An 18,788-nucleotide genomic window follows, 5' to 3' on the forward strand; every position below is an offset into this window, starting at 1 on the left:
GGGGAAAGGAAGGGGGTAGGAGATGGGGAAGGAGAGAAGGAAAGGAACGGGGAAAGAGATAGGAGGAAGGAGGGGGGAAGGAAGGGGGAAGGAGATTGGGGAAGGAAGGGGGCGAAGGAAGGGGGAAGGAGATGGGGGGAAGGAGAGGGGGGAAGGAAGGGGGAAGGAGATGGGGAAGGAGACTGGGGGAAGGAGATGGGGGAAGGAGAGTTGGGAAGGAGAGGTGGGAAGGAGATGGGAGGAAGGAGAGGGGAAAGGAGATAGGGAGAAAGGGGGGGAAGGAAGGCGGAAGGAGATGGGGAAAGGAGAGGTGGGATTGAAGGGGGAAGGAGATAGGGGCAAAGGAGGGGGGGAAGGAAGGGGGAAGGAGATAGGGGAAGGAGAGGGTGGGGAAAGAGAGGGTGGGGAAGGAGAGGGTGGGGAAGGAGAGGGGGAAGGAGATAGGGGAAGGAGAGGGTGGGGAAGTAGAGGGTGGGGAAGGAGGGGGGAAGGAGATGGGGGAAGGAGATGGGGGAAGGAGATGGTGGGGAAGGAGAGGGGGAAGGAGATAGGGGGAAGGAGAGAATGGGGAAGGAGAGGGTGGGGAAGGAGAGGGGGGAGGAGATAGGGGGAAGGAGATGGTGGCAGGAGAGGGTGGGGAAGGAGATGGGGGAAGGAGAGGGGTGGGAAAGAAGGGGGAAGGAAGGGAATGGGGAGGAAGGGGTAATGAGATGGGGGAAGGGGGAAAGGAAGGGGGAAGGAGATGGGGGAAGGAGATGGGGAAAGAGAGGGTGGTAAGGAAGGGGGAAGGAGATAGGGGAAGGAGATGGGGTGGGAAGGAGATGGGGGGAAGGAGAGGGGGAGAAGGAATTGGTAAGGAGATGGGGGAAGAGGAATAAGGAAGGGGGAAGGAGATGGGGGGAAGGAGAGGGGGAAAGGAAGGGGGAAGGAGATAGGGGTGAAGTAGAGGTGGGGGAAGGAAGGGGGAAGGCGATATGGGGGAAGGCGTGGGGGGAAGCAAGGTGGAAGGAGATGGGGAAGGAGAGGGTGGGGAAGGAGAGGGGGGAAGGAGATGGGGCAAGGAGAAGGGGAAGGAGATCGTGAGGAAGGAGAGGGTGGGGAAGGAGAGGGGGAAGGAAAGGGGATGGAGATAGGTGTGAAGGAGATAGGGGGATGGAGAGGAGGAGGAAGGGGGAAGGTGATGGGGGCAAGGAGAGAGGGGTATGAAGTGGGGAGGAGATAGGGTGAAGGAGACAGGGGGAAGGAAGCGGGAAGGAGATAGGTGGGAAGGGGGGGAGGAGATAGGGGGAAGGAGATGGGGGAAGGAGGGGTGGAAAGAAGGGGGAAGGAGATGGGGGAAGGAGGGGTGGAAAGAAGGGGGAAGGAGATGGCGGGAAGGAGGGGTGGAAGGAAAGGGGAAGGAGATGAGGGGAAGGAGAGGGGTGGGAAGGAACGGGGAAGGAAGGGGATGGGGGAAGGGGGAAGGAGATGGGGGAAGGTGGTGAAAGGAAGGGGGAAGGAGATGGGGGAAGGAGATGGGGATGGAGAAGGGGGTAAGGAAGGGGGAAGGAGATGGCGTGGGAAGGAGATGGGGAAGGAGAGGGGGGAAGGAAGGGGGAAGTAGAGGGGGGAAGAAAGGGGGAAGGAGATGGGGGAAGGAGAGTTGGGGAAGGAACAGGGAAGGAGACGGGTGAAGGAGAGGGGAAAAGAAGGGGGAAGGAGATGGGGAAAGGAGAGGGGGAAGGAAGTGGGAAGGAGATAGGGGTGAAGTAGAGGTGGGGGAAGGCAATATGGGGGAAGGCGTGTGGGGAAGAAAGGTGGAAGGAGATGGGGGAAGGAGAGTGTGGGGAAGGAGAGGGGGGAAGGAGATGGGGAAGGAGGTGGGGGGAAGGAGAGGGTGGGGAAGCAGAGGGGGAAGGCAGGGGGAAGGAGATAGGCGGGAAGGAGAGGGGGGGAAGGAAGCGGTAAGGAGATAAGGGGTAAGGAGAGGGGGTGAAGGAAGGAAGGAGAGGGGGGAAGGAAGGGGGAAGGAGATGGGGGAACGAGAGGGGAGGGAAAGGAGACAGGGGGAAGGAGAGGTGGGAAGGAGATGGAGGAAGGAGATGGGGAGAGATGGGGGAAGGAAGGGGGAAGGAGATGGGGGAAGGAGTTGGGGGATGGAAGAGGGAAGGAGATGGGGAAAAAGGAGTGGGGGAAGGAAGGGGGAAGGAGATAGAGGGAAGGGGGGAAGGAAGGGAGAAGGCGATGGGGGGAAGGATGGGGTGAAGGAAGGGGGACGGAGATAGAAGCGAAGGAGAGATGGGGGAAGGAAGGGGGAAGGAGATGAGGGAAGGAGGTGGGGGAAGGAAGGGGGAACTAGGCGGGAAGGAGAGGGGGACAAAGGAGATAGGGGGAAGTAGAGGGGTGGAAGAAGGTGGAAGCAGATGGGGGAAGGACTGGGGAGGAATAAAGGGGGAAGGAGATGGGGGAAGGGGGGAAAGAAGGTGGAAGGAGAGGGAGTGAAGGAAGCGGGAAGGAGATGGGGGAAGGAGAGTTGGGGAAGGAACAGGGAAGGAGACGGGTGAAGGAGAGGGGAAAAGAAGGGGGAAGGAGATGGGGAAAGGAGAGGGGGAAGGAAGTGGGAAGGAGATAGGGGTGAAGTAGAGGTTGGGGAAGGCAATATGGGGGAAGGCGTGTGGGGAAGAAAGGTGGAAGGAGATGGGGGAAGGAGAGTGTGGGGAAGGAGAGGGGGGAAGGAGATGGGGAAGGAGGTGGGGGGAAGGAGAGGGTGGGGAAGCAGAGGGGGAAGGCAGGGGGAAGGAGATAGGCGGGAAGGAGAGGGGGAAGGAAGCGGTAAGGAGATAGGCGGGAATGGGGTGGAGATAGGGGGAAGGAGTGGGGGGAAGGAAGTGGGAAGGAGATAAGGGGTAAGGAGAGGGGGTGAATGAAGGAAGGAGAGGGGGGAAGGAAGGGGGAAGGAGATGGGGGAACGAGAGGGGAGGGAAGGAGACAGGGGGAAGGAGAGGTGGGAAGGAGATGGAGGAACGAGATGGGGAGAGATGGGGGAAGGAAGGGGGAAGGAGATGGGGGAAGGAGTTGGGAGATGGAAGAGGGAAGGAGATGGGGGAAAAGGAGTGGGGGAAGGAAGGGGGAAGGAGATAGAGGGAAGGGGGGAAGGAAGGGAGAAGGCGATGGGGGGAAGGATGGGGTGAAGGAAGGGGGACGGAGATAGAAGCGAAGGAGAGATGGGGGAAGGAAGGGGGAAGGAGATGAGGGAAGGAGGTGGGGGAAGGAAGGGGGAACTAGGCGGGAAGGAGAGGGGGACAAAGGAGATAGGGGGAAGTAGAGGGGTGGAAGAAGGTGGAAGCAGATGGGGGAAGGACTGGGGAGGAATAAAGGGGGAAGGAGATGGGGGAAGGGGGGAAAGAAGGTGGAAGGAGAGGGAGTGAAGGAAGCGGGAAGGAGATGGGGGAAGGAGAGTTGGGGAAGGAACAGGGAAGGAGACGGGTGAGGGGGAGGGGTAAAGAAGGGGGAAGGAGATGGGGAAAGGAGAGGGGGAAGGAAGTGGGAAGGAGATAGGGGTGAAGTAGAGGTGGGGGAAGGCAATATGGGGGAAGGCGGGTGGGGAAGAAAGGTGGAAGGAGATGGGGGAAGGAGAGTGTGGGGAAGGAGAGGGAGTGAAGGAAGCGGGAAGGAGATGGGGGGAAGGAGAGTGGGGAAGGAGGGGGGAAGGAGATAGGTGGGAAGGGGGGAAGGAGATGGGGGAAGGAGATAGGGAATAACGAGAGGGTGAGGGAAGGAGATGGGGGTAAGGAGAGGGGAGGGAAGGTGGGTGGGAAGGAGGGGGGAAGGAGAGGGGGGAAGCAGAGGGGGGAGAGGAGGGGGAAGGAGATGGGGGCAAGGAGAGTGAGGGGAAGGAGAGGAGGGAAGGAGATAGGGGAAGGGCGGAAGGAGGGGGGATGGAGACAGGGAGAAGGAGCGGGGGGAAGGAGAGGGGTAAGGAGATGGGGCGATGGAGAGAGGGAAGGAAGGGCGAAGGAGATAGGGCTGAAGAAGAGGTGGGGAAGGAAGGGTGAACGAAATGGGGGAAGGAGAGGGTGGGGTATGAGAGGGTGGAAGGAGATAGGGGGAAGGAGATGGGGGGGAAGTAGACGGTGAGGAAGGAGAGGGGGAGAAGGAGATGGGGGAAGGAGGGGTGGAAGGAAGGGGGAAGGAGATGGGGCGAAGGTGAGGGGTGGGAAGGAAGGGGGAAGGAAGGGGATGGGGGAGGAAGGGGGAAGGAGATGGGGTGAAGAAGGGGAAAGGAAGGGGGTAGGAGATGGGGAAGGAGAGAGGGAAAGGAACGGGGAAAGAGATAGGAGGAAGGAGAGGGGGGAAGGAAGGGGGAAGGAGATTGGGGAAGGAAGGGGGCGAAGGAAGGGGGAAGGAGATGGGGGGAAGGAGAGGGGAGAAGGAAGGGGGAAGGAGATAGAGGAAGAGGGGGAAGGAAGGGGGAAGGAGATGGGGGAAGGAGAGGGGGAAAGGAAGGGGGAAGGAGATAGGGGAAGAGGGGGAAGGAAGGGGGAAGGAGATGGGGGAAGGAGAGGGGGAAAGGAAGGGGGAAGGCGTTAGGGGGAAGGATAGGGGAAGGAAGTGGGAAGGCGATAGGGGTGAAGTAGAGGTGGGGGAAGGCAGGGGGAAGGCGTGGGGGGGAAGGAAGGTGGAAGGAGATGGGGGAAGGAGAGGGTGTGGAAGGAGAGGGTGGGGAAGGAGAGGGGGAAGGAAGGGGGAAGGAGATAGGCGTGAAGGAGAGGGGGTTAAGGTGATAGGGGGAAGGAGAGGGGGAGGAAGGGGGAAGGAGATAGGGGGCAAGGAGAGAGGGGTAGGAAGGGGTGAGTAGATAGGGGGAAGGAGACAGGGGGAAGGAAGTGGGAAGGAGATAGGTGGGAAGGGGGAGGAGATAGAGGGAAGGAGATGGGGAAGGAAGGGGGAAGGAGATGAGGGGAAGGAGAGGGGTGGGAAGGAATGGGGAAGGAAGGGGATGGGGAGAAGGGGGAAGGAGATGGGGGAAGGTGGTGAAAGGAAGGTGGAAGGAGATGGGGAAACGAGATAGGGAAGGAGAAGGGGGTAAGGAAGGGGGAAGGAGATGGCGTGGGAATGAGATGGGGAAAGGAGAGGGGGGAAGGAAGGGGGAAGTAGAGGGGGGAGGAAGGGGGAAGGAGATGGGGGAAGGAGAGGGGGAAGGAAGGGGGAAGGAGATCGGGGAAGGGGGAAGGAAGGGAGAAGGAGATAGGGGGGCAGGATGGGGGGAAGGAAGGGGGAAGGAGAAAGAATCGAAGGAGAGATGGGGAAGGAAGGGGGAAGTAGATAGGGGGGAGCGAGTGGGGGGAAGGAAGGGGGAAGGAGATAGGTGGTAAGGAGAGGGGAGGAAAGGAGATAGGGGGAAGTAGAGGGTGTGGAAAGAAGGGGGAAACAAATGGGGAGGACGAGGGGGGAGGAAGAAAGAGGGAAGGAGATAGGGGAAGGGGGAAAGAAGGTCGAAGGAGAGGGGGTGAAGGAAGCGGGTAGGAGATAGGTGGGAAGTGGGGGAAGGAGATGGGGAAGGAGGGGGAGAAGAAGGGGAAGGACAGTAGGTAAGGAGAGGGGTGAAGGATGGAAGGAGAGGGGGGAAGGAGATGGGGGAAGGAGATGAGGGGAACGAGAGGGGGAGGAGAGGGGGTGAAGGAGAGGGGGGAAGGAGATGCGGGAAGGAAAAGGGGGAAGGAACGGGGAAGGAGATGGGGGAAAGAGAGTGGGGGAAAGAGATGGAGGAAAGAGAGGTGGGAAGGAGAGGTCAGAAGGAGATGGGGGGAAGGAGAGGGGGAGAGATGGGGGAAGGAAGGGGAAAGGAGATGGGTGAAGGAGTTGGGGGAAGGAAGGAGGAAGGAGATAGGGGAAAAGGGGGGAAGGAAGGCGGATGGAGATGGGGGAAAGGAGAGGGGGAAGGAAGGGGGAAGGAGATGGGGCGAAGGGGGAAGGAGATGGGGGAAGGAGAGGGTCTGGAAGGAGAGGGGGGGAAGGAAGGGGGAAGGAGAGGGGGAAAGGAGATGGGGGAAGGAGAAGGGGGAAGGAAGGGGGAAGGAGATGGGGGAAGGAGATGGTGGAAGGAGAGGTGGGAAGGAGAGGTCGGATGGAGATGGGGGAAGGAGAGGGGGAAGGAAATGGGAGGAAGGAGAGGGGGGAAGGAAGGGGGAAGGAGATAGGCAGGTTGGGGGGAAGGAGATAGGGGTGAAAGGGGGGAAGGAAGGCAGAAGTAGATGGGGGAAAGGAGAGGGTCGAAGGAAGGGGGAAGGAGATGGGGGAAGAGGGGAAAGGAAGGGGGAAGGAGATGGGGAAGGAGATGGGGAAAGGAAGGGGGAAGGTGATGGAGGAAGGAGAGGGGAAAGGAAGTGGGAAGGAGATAGGGGTGAAGTAGAGGTGGCGGAAGGATGGGGGAAGGCGATATGGGGGATGGTGTGGGGGAAGGAAGGTGGAAGGAGATGGGGGAAGGAGAGGGTTGGGAAGGAGAGGGGGGAAGGAGATAGGGGGTAAGGAGAGGGGGTTACGGAGATGGGGGAAGGAGGGGGGAGGAAGGGGGAAGGAGATGGGGGCAAGGAGAGGGGGGTAGGACAGGGGAAAGAGATGGGGGGAAGGAGACGGGGAAGGAAGCGGGAAGGAGATAGGTGGGAAGGAGGGAGGAGATAGGGGGTAGGAAAGGGGGGAAGGACATGGGAAAGAGATAAGGGATAAGGAGAGGGGGAAAGGAAGGATGGAGAGGAGGGGAAGGAAGGGGGAAGGGGATGGGGGGAAGGAGATGGGGGTAAGGCGATGGGGGAACGAAAGGGGGAGGGAAGGAGACAGGCGGGAAGGAGATAGAGGGTAAGGAGAGGGGGAATGAGAGGAGTGAAGAAGATGGGGGAAGGAGAGGGGGAAGGAGATTGGGAAGGAGATGGGGGGAAGGGGGGGAAGGAAGGGGGAAGGAGATGGGGGAAGGAGAGGGGAGAACGACCGGGGAAGGAGATATGGGCGAATGAGAGGTGGGGAAGGAAGGGGGAAGGAGATAGGGGCGAAGGATGGGGAAGGAAGGGGGAAGGAGATATGTGGAAAGAGAGAGGGGAAGGAAGGGGGAAGGAAGTAGGCGGGAAGGAAGGGGGAAGGATGTAGGCGGGAAGGAGAGGAGGAAAGGAGATAGGGGGAAATAGAGGGGGGGAAGGAATGGGGAAGGAGTTGGGGGAGGGGGGAAGGAAGGGGGAAGGAGATAGGGGGAAGGAGGGGGAAGGAAGGGGTAAGGTGAAAGTGGGGAAGGAGTAGGGGGAAGGAAGCGGGAAGGAGATAGGTGAAGGAGAGGGGTGGATGGAGGGGGAAAGGACATAGGCAGGAAGGGTGGGGAGGTGATGGGGGAAGGGAGGAGGGGGAAGGAAGGGGGAAGGAGATAGGGGGGAAGGAGATGGGGGAATGAGGGGGGAGGGAAGGAGATGGGGGAAGGAGATGGGGGAAGGAAGGGGGAAGGAGATGAGGGGAAGGAGAGGGGTGGGAAGGAAGGGGGAAGGAAGGGGATGGGGAAGAAGGGGGAATGAGATGGAGAAAGGGGGTAAAGGAAGGGGGAAGGAGATGGGGGAAGGAAGTGGGATGGAGATGGGGTGAAGGAGAGGGTGGAGAAGGAGAGGGTGGGGAAGGTGAGGGGGAAGGAAGGAGGAAGGAGATAGGCGGGAAGGAGAGCGGGTTAAGGAGATAGTGGGAAGGAGGGGGGAGGAAAGGGGAAGGAGATAGGGGGCAAGGAGAGGGGGTTAGGAAGGGGGAAGGAGATAGGGGTAGGAAGCGGGAAGGAGATAGACGGGAAGGAGATGGGGAAAGGAGATAGGGGGGAATAGGGGGTGAAGGAATGGAGAAGGAGTTGGGGGGAGGGGGGAAGGAAGGGGGAAAGAGATAGGGGGAAGGAGGGGGAAGTAAGTGGTAAGGTGAAAGTGGGGAAGGAGTAGGGGAAAGGAAGCGGGAAGGAGATAGGGGAAGGAGAGGGGTGGATGGAGAGAGGAAGGAGATAGGCAGGAAGGATGGGGAGGAGATGGGGGAAGAGGGGGGAAGGAAGGGGGAAGGAGATAGAGGGTAAGGAGAGGAGGGAAGGAAGGAAGGAGAGGGTGGAAGGAAGGGGGAAGGATATGGGGGGAAGGAGATAGTGGGGAATGAGGGGGACGGAAGGAGATAGGGGAAGGAGAGGGGGGTGAAGGACAAGGGGGAAGGAGAGGGTGAGAAGGAAGGGGGAAGGAGAGAGTGGGAAGGAGAGGGGGGGAAGGAAGGGGGAAGGACATAGGGGAGGAGGAGTGGGGGGAAGGAGATGGGGGGAAGGAGATGGGGAAGGAGGGGGGTGGAGAAGCAGATGTGGGGAAGGAGACGGGGTGGAAGGAAGCGGGAAGGGGAGGGGGGAAGGAGATAGTGGGAAAGGAGAGGGGTGGAAGGAGAGAGGGTGGAAGGGGGGGGAAGGAGATAAGGGGGAAGGAGATGGGGGGAACAAACGGGGGAGGGAAGGAGAAGGAGGGGGGAAGGACGGGGGAAGGAGAGGGGGTAATGAGAGTGGGGGAAGGAGATGGTGGCGAAGGAGAGTGGGGGGATTGTGATAGGGGGAAGGAGAGGGGGGCAAGGAGATCAGGGGAAGGAGAGTGGGGGGAAGGAAGGGGGAAGGAGATGGGGGAAGGAGAGCGGGGGAAGGAAGGGGGAAGGAGAGGGGGAAGGAGGAGGGCGAAGGAGGGGGGAAGGAGAGGGGAGGAAGGAGATGGGGGGAAGGATATGGGGGAAGGAGATGGGAGGGAAGGTGGGTGGGAAGAAGAGGGGGGAAGGGGGAAGGAGATGGGGCAAGGAGAGTGGGGGGAAGGAGAAGGGGGAAGGAGATGGGGGATGGGCGGAAGGAAGGGGGATGGAGATAGGGGGATGGTGGGGGAAGGAGAGGGGGTTTGGAAGGAGGAATGAGAGGGGGAGAAGGAGAGGGTGAAGGAGATGGTGCGGAAGGAGATGGGGAAAGGAGAGGGGGGAGGAGATCGAGGGAAGGAGGTGGGGAAAGAGACGTGGGGTAAGGAGGGGGGAAGTAGATCGGATGGAAGGTGAGTGGGGGGAAGGAAGGGGGAAGGAGATAGAGGGGAAGCAGAGGGGGGGAAGGAGAAGGGGGGAAGGAGAGGGGGACAGGAGAGGGGGGAAAGAGAGGAGGGTAAGGAGATGGGGTGAAGGAGAGGGGATGAAGGAAGGGCGAAGGAGTTCGGTGGGAAGGGTGGGGTAGGAAGGGGGAAGGAGATAGGGGGAAAGACAGGGGGGAAGGAAGAGGGAAGGAGATAGGCGGGAAGGAGAAGGGGAAAAGAGATGGGGGGAAATAGAGGGGGGGAAGGAATGGGGAAGAAGATGGGGTGGGGAGGTGGAGGAAGGGGGAATGAGATAGGGGGAAGGAGGGGGAAGGAAGGGGGAAGGAGAAAGTGGGGAAGGAGAGGGGGAAGGAAGCGGGAAGGAGATAGGGGGAAGGAGAGGGTGGAAGGAGGGGAGAAGGAGATAGGCAGGAAGGGCGGAAGAGATGGGGGAAAGAGGGGGGAAGGAAGGGGGAAGGAGACAGGGGGTAAAGAGAGGGGGAAGGAAGGAAGGAGAGGGGGAAGGAGGGGGGAAGGAGAGCGCGGAAGGACCGGGGAAGGAGATGGGGGGAGGAGAGTGGGGGGAAGGAGATGGGGAAGGAGGGGGGAAGGAGAGGGGGAGGAGATAGTGGGGAAGGGGGAAGGAGAGAGGGGGAATGAGATAGGGGAAGGAGAGGGGGTGAAGGAAGGGTGAAGGAGATGGGGGAAGGAGAGGGCGGAAGGAAGGGGGCAGGAGAGAGGGGAAGGAGAGTGGGAGGTAGGTGATAGGAGGGAAGGAGTGGGGGCAAGGAGATCAGGGGAAGGAGAGTGGGGGGAAGGAAGGGGAAGGAGATGGGGAAGGAGAGCGGGGGAAGGAAGGGGGAAGGAGATGGGGGGAAGGAGGACGGCGAAGATGGGGGGATGGAAAGGGGAGGAAGGAGATGGGGTAAGGAGATGGGAGGGAAGGAGGGGGGAAGGAGGGGGGTAGGAGAGGGGGGGACACAGATGGGGGAAGGAGGGGGGAAGGAGAGTGCGGGGAAGGAGAGTGGGGGGAAGGAGGGGGGAAGGAGATGGGGAAGGGGAAAGGAAGGGGGAAGTAGATAGGGGGAAGGAGAGGGGAAGGAGGGGGGTAGGAAGGAGAGGGGGGAAGGAGACGGGGAAGGAGATCGGGTGGAAGGAGATATGGGGGAAGGAGAGGGGGAAGGAGATGGGGGAAGGAGAGGGGGAGAAGCGGATGGGGAAGGAGACTTGATGGAAGGAAGTGGGAAGGAGAGGGGGGAAGTTGATAGTGGGGAAGGAGAGGGGGGCGAGGAGAGAGGGGGGAGGAGAAAGGAGGAAGGAGAGGGGGGTGAAGGAAGGGGGAAGGAGATGGGGGACGGAGGGCGGGGAAGGAAGGGGGGAAGGAGAGGGTGGAAGGAGGAGGGCGAAGGAGGGGGGAAGGAGAGGGGAGGAAGGAGATTTGGGGAAGGAGATGGGGGAAGGAGATGGGAGAAGGAGATGGGAGAAGGAAAGGAGAGGCGGGGAAAGAGATTGGGGGTAGCAGGGGGGTAAGGAGAGGGGGTGAAGGAGAGGGTGGAAGGAGAAGTGGTGAAGGAGATGGGGGAAGGAGGTGGGGGAAGGAGAGGGTGGGGAAGGAGGGGGGGAAGGAGAGGGTGGGTCGGAGGGGGGAGGAAGGGGAAACAGAAGGAGATGGGGGAAGGAGAGGGGGAAGGAAGGGGGAAGGAGATGGGGGAAGGAGAGGAGGGGAAGGAGAGGAGGGGAAGGAGGGGGGGGAAGGAGATGGGGGGAAGGAGAGGGTGGGTTGGAGGGGGAGGAAGGGGGACGGAAGGAGATGGGGGAAGGAGAGGGGGAAGGAAGGGGAAAGGAGATAGGGGGAAGAAGAGGGGGAAGGAGATGGGGGAAGGGGATGGAGAAGGAGAGGGTAGGGAAGGAGAGGGGGGAAGGAGAGGGTGGGAAGAGGGGAGGGAAGGAGAAAGGGGGGAAGGAGGTAGGGAGAAGGAGAGAGGGGCAAGGAGATGGGTGGAAGATGAGGAGGGAAGGAGATGGGGGGAAGGAGAGTGTGGGGAAGTGGTGGGAAGGAGGGGTTAGGGGTGGGGGAGGAAGGGGAAGGAAGGAGATGGGTGAAAGGAGAGGGGGAAGGAAGGGGGAAGGAGATAGGGGGAGGAGGGGGGAACGAAGGGGCAAGGAGTTGGGGGGAGGATAGTGGGGAAGGAGAGGGGGGAACGAAGGAGCAAGGAGTTGTGGGGAGGAGAGTGGGGAAGGTGGGGGGGAAGGAGATAGGGGAAAGGAGATGGGGGAAGGAGAGGGTGGGAAGGAGAGAGGGGAAGGAGATGGGGGAAAGGAGGGGAGAAGAAAAAAGGGGGAAGATGGGGGAATGAGAGGGGGTGGAAGGAGAGGGGGAAAGAGTTGGGGAAAGGAGAGGGTGGGGAAGGAGATGGGGGAAGGAGAGGGGGGGAAGGAAGGGGGAAGGAGATGGGGGAAGGAGATGGGAAGGAGTGGAGGGTTAGGAGATGGGGGGAAGGAGGGAAGGAAGGGGGAAGTAGAGGGGGGGAAAGAGATATGGGGAAGGAGAGGCAGGGAAGGAGATGGGGAAAGGAAGGGGGTAGGAGAGGGGGAAGGAGATGGGGGAAGGAGAGGTGGGGAAAGAGATTGGGGGTAGCAGGGGGGGGGCAGGAGAGGGGGGGAAGGAGAGTGGGGTAAGGAGAGGGGGTGAAGGAGAGGGTGGGTCGGAGGGGGGTAGGATGGGGGACTGAAGGCGATGGGGGGAAGGAGAGGGGGGAGGAGATGGGGTGAAGGAAGGGGGAAGGAGATATGGGGGAAGGAGAGGGGCGAAGGAAGAGGGAAGGCGATAGGGGCAAAGGAGGGGGGGAAGGAAGGGGCACGTAGATGGGGGAAGGGGAGGGAAGGAGAGGGGGAAAGGAGATGGGCGGAAGGAGATGGGAAAGGGGCACGTGGAAGTAAGGGGGAAGGAGAGAGGGGGAAGGAGGGGTGGGAAGGAGGTAGGGGGAAGGAGATGGGGGAAGGAGAGGGAAAGGAGATGGGGGAAGGAGAGGCGGGGAAGGAGATCGGGAAGGAGAGGGGTGGAAGGAAGGGGGAAGGAGAGTGGGGAAGGAGATGGGGGAAGGAGAGGTGGGAAGGAGATACGGAGGAAGGAGGGGGGAAGGAGAAGGGGCGAAGGAGGGGGGAAGGAAGGGGCAAGTAGATGGGGGGAAGGGGGAAGGAGAGGGGGGAAGGAGAGGGGGGAAGGAGAGGGTGCAGGAAGGGAGAAGAAGATGGGGGAAGGAGGGGGGATGGAAGGGGCAAGGAGATGGGGGAGAAGGAGAGGGGGAAGGAGAGTGTGGGGAAGGAGATGGAGGGAAGGAGAGGGTGGGGAAGGAGAGGGGCGAAGGAAATGGGGGAAAGAGGGGGGAAGGAAGGGGGAAGGAGATGGGGGAAGAAGAGGGGGAAGGAGAGAGGGGGAAGGAGATAGAGGGGAAGGGGGGAAGGAGAAAAGGGGAAGGAGGGGGGAAGGAGAGGGGGGAAAGAGAGGCAGGAAGGAGATGGGGAAGGAGGAGGGTTCAGGAAGTGGGGGAAGGAATGGGTAAGGAGGGGGGGTGAGAAGGAGATGGGGGAAGGAGAGGGGGAAGGAGAGGGGGAAGGAGATAGGGGTGAAGGGGGGAAGGATGGGGAAGGAGATAGGTGGGAAGGAGAGGGGGGCAAGGCGATGGGGGAAGGAGGGGAGGGAAGCAATGGGGCGAAGGAAGGAGGAAGGAAGGAGTTGTGGAATGGGGTGGAAGGAAGGGGGAAGGAAGAAGATGGGGAAGGAGAGGGGTGGAAGGAAGGGGGAAGGAGAGGGGTTGGGAAGGAGATGGGGGAAGGAGAGGGGGGAAGGAAGGGGGTAGGAGATGGGGAAGAAGGAGGGGATAAGGAAAGGGGGAGGAGATAGGTGTGAAGCAGGGGGGGATGATAGGGGAAAAGGAGATAGGTGGAAGGAGAGCGGGGGAAGAAAGGGGGAAGGAGATAGTGGGGAAGGAGGGTGGGAAGGAAGGGGGAAGGAGATCGGGGGAAGGGGAGGCGAAGTAAGGGGGAAGTAGATAAGGGGGAAGGAGAGGGGGGAAGGAAGCAGGAAGGAGATCTGGGGAAGGAGAGGTGGGGGAAGGAAGGGGGAAGGAGATAGGAGGTAAGGAAAGGGGATAGGAAGGGAGGAGAGGGGGAAAGGAAGGGGAAGGCGATGGGGGAAGGAGATAGGGGGAAGGAGATAGGGGGCACGAGAGTGGGAGGGAAGGAGATGGGGAAGGAGGGGGGAAGGGGATGGGGGAAGTAGAGGGGAGACAAGAAGATGGGGGAAGGAGGGGAAAGCATGGGGTAAGGAGAGGGGGAAAGGAGAAAGGGGCACGGAGTGGGGGAAGGAGATGGAGGGGAAGGAGAGGGGTGGAAGGATATGGGGGAAGGAGAGGGGGAGAAGGAAGGGGGAAGGAGAGGGGGAGAAGGAAGGGGGAAGGAGATAGGGGGTAAGAAGAGCGGGGGAAAGAAGGAAGGAGAGGGGGGAAGGATGGGGAAGGAGATGGGGGAAGTAGATTGGGGGGAGGAGATAGGGGGAAATGAGAGGGGGTGGGAAGGAGATGGGGGAAGGAGAGGGGGGAAGGAGAGGGTGGGAAGGAAGGGGGAAGGAGAGGTGGAGAAGGAGATTGGGGAAAGGAGAGGGGGGAAGGAGAGGGGGAAAGGAAATGGGAGGTAGGAGGGGGGCAAGAAGATGGTGTGGAGGAGGGGTGGAAGGAAGGGGGAAGGAGAGGGGGAAGGAGATGGGGAAAGGAGGTGGAAAGGAGAGGGGGTGGAAGGAAGGGGGAAGGAGATGGGGGAAGACGAGGGAGGAAGGAGAGGTGGGAAAGAGATAAGGGGAAGGAGTGAGGGGAAGGAAGGGGGAAGGAGATGGGGGGAAGGAGAGGCGGGAAGGAGAGGGGTGGGACGAAGGGAGAAGGAGATGGGGGAAGGAGAGGAGGGGTAAGGAAGGGGGAAGTAGATAGGGGGAAGGAGAGGGGGGAAGGAGGGGTGGAAAGAAGGGAGAAGGGGTTAGGGGGGAAAGAGAGGGGGGAAGGAAGGGGGAAGGAGATGGGGAGGAGGGGGGAACGAAGGGGCAAGGAGTTGGGGGGAGGAGAGTGGGGAAGGAGAGGGTGGAAGGAGATAGTGGGGAAGGAGAGGGGGAAGAAGATGGGGGAAGGAGAAGGGGTGGAAGGAGAGGGGGAAGGAGAGGGTGGGGAAGGAGATAAGGGGAAGGAGAGGGGGGAAGGAAGGGGGACGGAGATAGGGAGAAGGAGAGGGGGGAAGGAGAGCGGCGGAAGGAGATGGGGGCAAGGGGGGAAGGAAGGGGGAAGTAGAGGGGGGAAGGAGATGGGGGAAGAAGAGGCGGGGAAGGAGATGGGGGAAGGAGCGCGGGTGGAAGGAAGAGGGAAGGAGAGGGGGGAAGGAAGGGGGAAGGAGATAGGGGAAGGAGGGGGAAGGAAGGGGGAAGGAGATGGGGGTAGTAAGGGGGAAGGAGATAGGTGGGAAGAAGAGGGGGGAAGGAAGGGGGAAGGAGATAGTGGGGAAGGACAGGGGGGAAGGAGGTGGGAAGGAAGGGGGAAGGAGATGGGGAGAAGGAGATGGGGAAGGAAGGGGGAAGGAGATGGGGGTAGTAAGGGGGAAGGAGATAGGTGGGAAGGAGAAAGGGAAGGAAGGGGGAAGGAGATAGGGGGAAGGAAGGGTGAAGGAGATGGGGGAAGGTGAGGGGAAGGAGATGGGGGAAGTAAAGAGGGGGGGAAGGAGTGGAGGGGGGAAGGAGAGAGGGGGGAAGGAAGTGGGAAGGAGATCGGGGAAGGAGAGGGGGAAGGAAGGGGGAAGGAGATAGGAGGTAAGGTGAGGGGGGAAGGAAGGAAGAAGAGGGGGAAAGGAAGGGGAAGGGGATGGGGAAGGAGATAGTGGGGAAGGAGATAGGGGGAACGAGAGGGGGAGGGAAGGAGATGGTGGGGGAGGAGAGGGGGAGGGGGCGAAGGAGAGGAGGTGAAGGAGAGTGGGGAAGGAGAGGTTTGGAAGGAATGGGGAAGGAGAGGGGGAAGGAGACGGTGGGAAGGAAATGGGGGGAATGAGAGGGGGAAGGAAGGGGGAAGGAGATAGCGGGGATGTTGAGGGGGAGGGAGGGGGGAAGGAGAGGGGGGAAGGAGAAAGGGGCACGGAGAGGGGGGAAGGAGATGGAGGGGAAGGAGAGGGGGTGGAAGAAAGGGGGGAAGGAGAGGGATGGAAGGAGTTAGAGGTGAAGGAGAGGGGGGAGAAGGAAGGGGGAAGGAGGTAGGGGGTAAGGAGAACGGGTTGAGGAAGGATGTAGAGGGGGGAAGGATGGGGAAGGAGATGGGGGAAGAAGATAGGGGGAAGGAGATGGGGGGAAGGAGATAGAGGGGAAGGAGAGGGGGGAAGGAAGCGGGAAGGAGATGGGGGAAGGAGAGGGTGGAAGGAGAGGGGGAGAACGAAGGGGGAAGGAGATAGGGGGAAGGAGAGAAGGGGAAAGGAAAGGGAAAGGAGATAGGGGAAGGAGAGGGCGGAAGGAGAGGGGGAGGAGATGGGGAAGGGGGATGGAAGGGGAAAGGAGAGGGGGGAAGGAGATGGGGGAAGGAGAGGCGGGGAAGGAGATGGGGGAAGGAGAGGGGTGGATGGAATGGGGAAGGAGAGGGTGGGAAGGAGATTGGGAAAGGAGATAGGGGAAAGGAGAGTGGTGGAAGGAGAGGGGGGAAGGAGGGTGGGGGAAGGGGAGTGTGGGAAGGAGGTGGGGGGTAGGAGGGGGGAAGGAGAGGGTGGGACGGAGGGGAGAGGAAGGGGGAAGGAGATAGGGGAAGGAGAGGGGGGAAGAATGGGGCAAGGAGATGGGGGAAGGAGAGGGGGAAGGAGATGGGGAAGGAGAGAGTGGGGAAGGAGAGGGGGAAGGAGATGGGGGGAAGGAAGAGAGAAGGCCATGGGGGAAAGGAGGGGTGGGAAGGAGAAAGGGAGGAAGGAGATGGGGGAAGGAGAGGGGGTCAAGGAGATGGTGGGAAAATGAGGGGGGAAGGAGATTGGGGGAAGGAGATAGGTGGAAGTAGAGGGCGGGGAAGGAGAGAGAGGGGGGAAGGAGGGGGAAAGGAAGGGGGAAGGAGATGGGGGAAGGAGAGGGGGAAGGAGAGAGGGGGAAGGAGGGGGGAAGTAGAGGGGGGAAGTAGAGGGGGGATGAAGAGGAGTGAAGGAGAGGCGTAAGGAGGTGGGGGGAAGGCGAGTGTGGGGAAGTGGTGGGAAGGAGGGGTTAGGAGTGGGGAGGAAGGGGAAAGGAAGGAGATGGGTGAAAGAGATAGGGGGAAGGAAGGGGGAAGGAGATAGGGGGAAGGAGGGGGAAAGGAAGGGGGAAGGAGATAGGGGAAGAGGGGGGGAAGGAAGGGGGAAGGAGAGGGGAGGGAACGAGATAGGGGGAAGGAGGGGGGAAGGAGTGGGGGAAGGAAGGGGGAAAAAGATGGGGGAAGGAGAGGGTGGGGAAGAGATGGGGAAGGAGGGGTGGGAAGGAGAAAGGGGGGAAGGAGATAGCGGGAAGGAGAGGGGTGCAAGGAGATGGGGTAAGGAGGGGGGGGAAGGAGATTAGGGGGAAGGAAAGGGGGCAAAGAAGAGCGGGGGAAGGAGATGGGGAAGGGGTTGGGGCAAAGGTGAGTGTGGGAAAGTGGTGAGAAGGAGGGGTTAGGAGTGGAGAGGAAGTGGGAAGGAAGGAGATGGGGAAAGGAGAGGGGGGAAGAAAGGGGGAAGGAGATGTTGGAAGGAGGGGGAAGGAAGGGGCAAGGAGATGGGGGAAGGAGAGGGGGTGGAAGGAGAGGTGGTGAAGGAAGGGGGAAGGAGATAGGGGGGAAGGAGATGAGGGGAAGGAGAGGGGGGAGGAGATAGGGGGGAAGGAGATGGGGGAAGGAGAGGGGGTGGATGGAATGGGGTAGGAGAGGGTGGGAAGGAGATGGGAAGGAGATGGTGAAGGAGGGGGTGGAAGGAGAGGGGGGAAGGAGATAGAGGGGAAGGAGATGGGGGGAAGGAGAGGGGGAAGGAGATGGGGAAAGGAGGGGAGGAGAAGGAAGGGGGAAGGAAGGAGAGGGGGGGAAGGAGGGGGTAGGAAGTAGAGGTGGGGAAGGAGATGGGGGAAGGAAGGGGGAAGGAGATAGGGGGGAAGGAGGGAGGGAAGGAGAGGGGGGAGGAGATAGGGGAAGGAGAGGCGGGGAAGGAGATGGGGGGAAGGAGGGGGTGGAATTAGAGGGGGGAAGGAGAGGGGGAAAGGAGAGTGGGGGGAAGGAAGGGGAAACGAGATGGGGGAAGGAGAGGGGGAAGGAGATTAGGGGGCAGGAGAGGGATGCAGGTGAAGGGGGAAGGAGGGGGGGTAAGGAGAAGGGGTGAAGCAGAGGGGGGAAAGAGAGGGGGTGAAGGAGAGGGGGAAGGAGGTGGGGGTGTAGGAGAGGATGGGGAAGGAGGGGGAAGGAGAGTGTGGGACGGAGGGGGGAGAAGGGGGAAGGAAGGAGATGGGGAAGGAGGGGGGAAAGGAAGGGGGAAGGAGATAGGGGAAGGAGAGGGGGGAAGGAAGCGGGAAGGAGATGGGGGAAGGAGAGGGTGGAAGGAAAGGGGGGCAAGGAGATGGTGGGAAGATGAGGGGGGAAGGAGATGGGGGAAGGAGGTGGGGGGAAGGAGAGGGTTTAAGGAAAGGGGGGGAAAGAGATAGGAGGAAGGAGATGTGGAAGGAGAGGGTGGGGAAGTAGGGGGGGAAGGAGATGGGGGAAGGAAGGGAGAAGGAGATGGGGGAAGGAGAGGGGGGCAAGGAGATGGTGGGAAGATGAGGGGGAAGGAGATGGGGAAGGAGAGAGGAGGAAGTAGAGGGTGGGGAAGGACAGAGGGGGGAAGGAGGGGTGGAATGAAGGGGGAAGGAGATGGGGGGAAGTAGAGGGGGGAAGTAGAGGGGTGAAGAAGAGGGGTGAACGAGAGGGGTAAGGAGGTAGGGTGAAGGCGAGTGTGGGAAAGTGGTGGGAAGGAGGGGTTAGGAGTGGGGAGGAAGGGGGAAGGAAGGAGATAGGGGAAAGGAGAGGGGGAAGGAGATAGGGGGAAGGAGGGGGAAAAGTGATGGGGGAAGCAGTTGGGGGAAGGAGGGGGGTGGAAGGAAGGGGGAAGGAGAGGGGAGGGAAGAAGATGGGGAAGGAGGGGGTAAGGAGAGGGTGGAAGGAGGGGGGGATGGAAGGGGGAAGGAGATTGGGGGAAGGGAATGAAGGAAGGGGGGACGCGATGGGGGGAAGGAGGGGGAGGAAGGGGGAAGGAGATAGGGGCGAAAGAGGGGGAGAAGGAAGGGGGAAGGAGAGGGGTGAAGGAGATAGGGGGAAGGAGAGGCGGGGAAGGAGGGGGATGAAGGGGGAAGGAGATGGTGGGAAGTGTGTTAAGGAAGGGGGAACGCGATAGGGGGAAGGGGGGAAGGAAGGGGGAAGGAGATAGAGGCGAAGGGGGGGATGGAAGGGGGAAGGAGATGGGGCAAAGGAGAGGTGGGGGAGGAAGGGGGTAGGGGATGGGGAAGAAGAGGGTGGGGAAGGAGAGTGAGGGAAGGAGATGGGGAAGGAGATGGGGGAAGGAGGGTGGAAGGAAGGGGTTAGGAGATGGGGGAAGGAGAGGGGGTTGAAGGAGGGGGCAGGAGATGGATGGGAAGGTGATGGTGGGGAAAGTGAGGACGGAAGGAGATAGGGGGAAGGAGGGTGGGGAAGGAAGGGGGTATGA

Source organism: Chiloscyllium punctatum, chromosome 47, assembly GCF_047496795.1.
Source record: "Chiloscyllium punctatum isolate Juve2018m chromosome 47, sChiPun1.3, whole genome shotgun sequence".
NCBI lineage: Eukaryota > Metazoa > Chordata > Chondrichthyes > Orectolobiformes > Hemiscylliidae > Chiloscyllium > Chiloscyllium punctatum.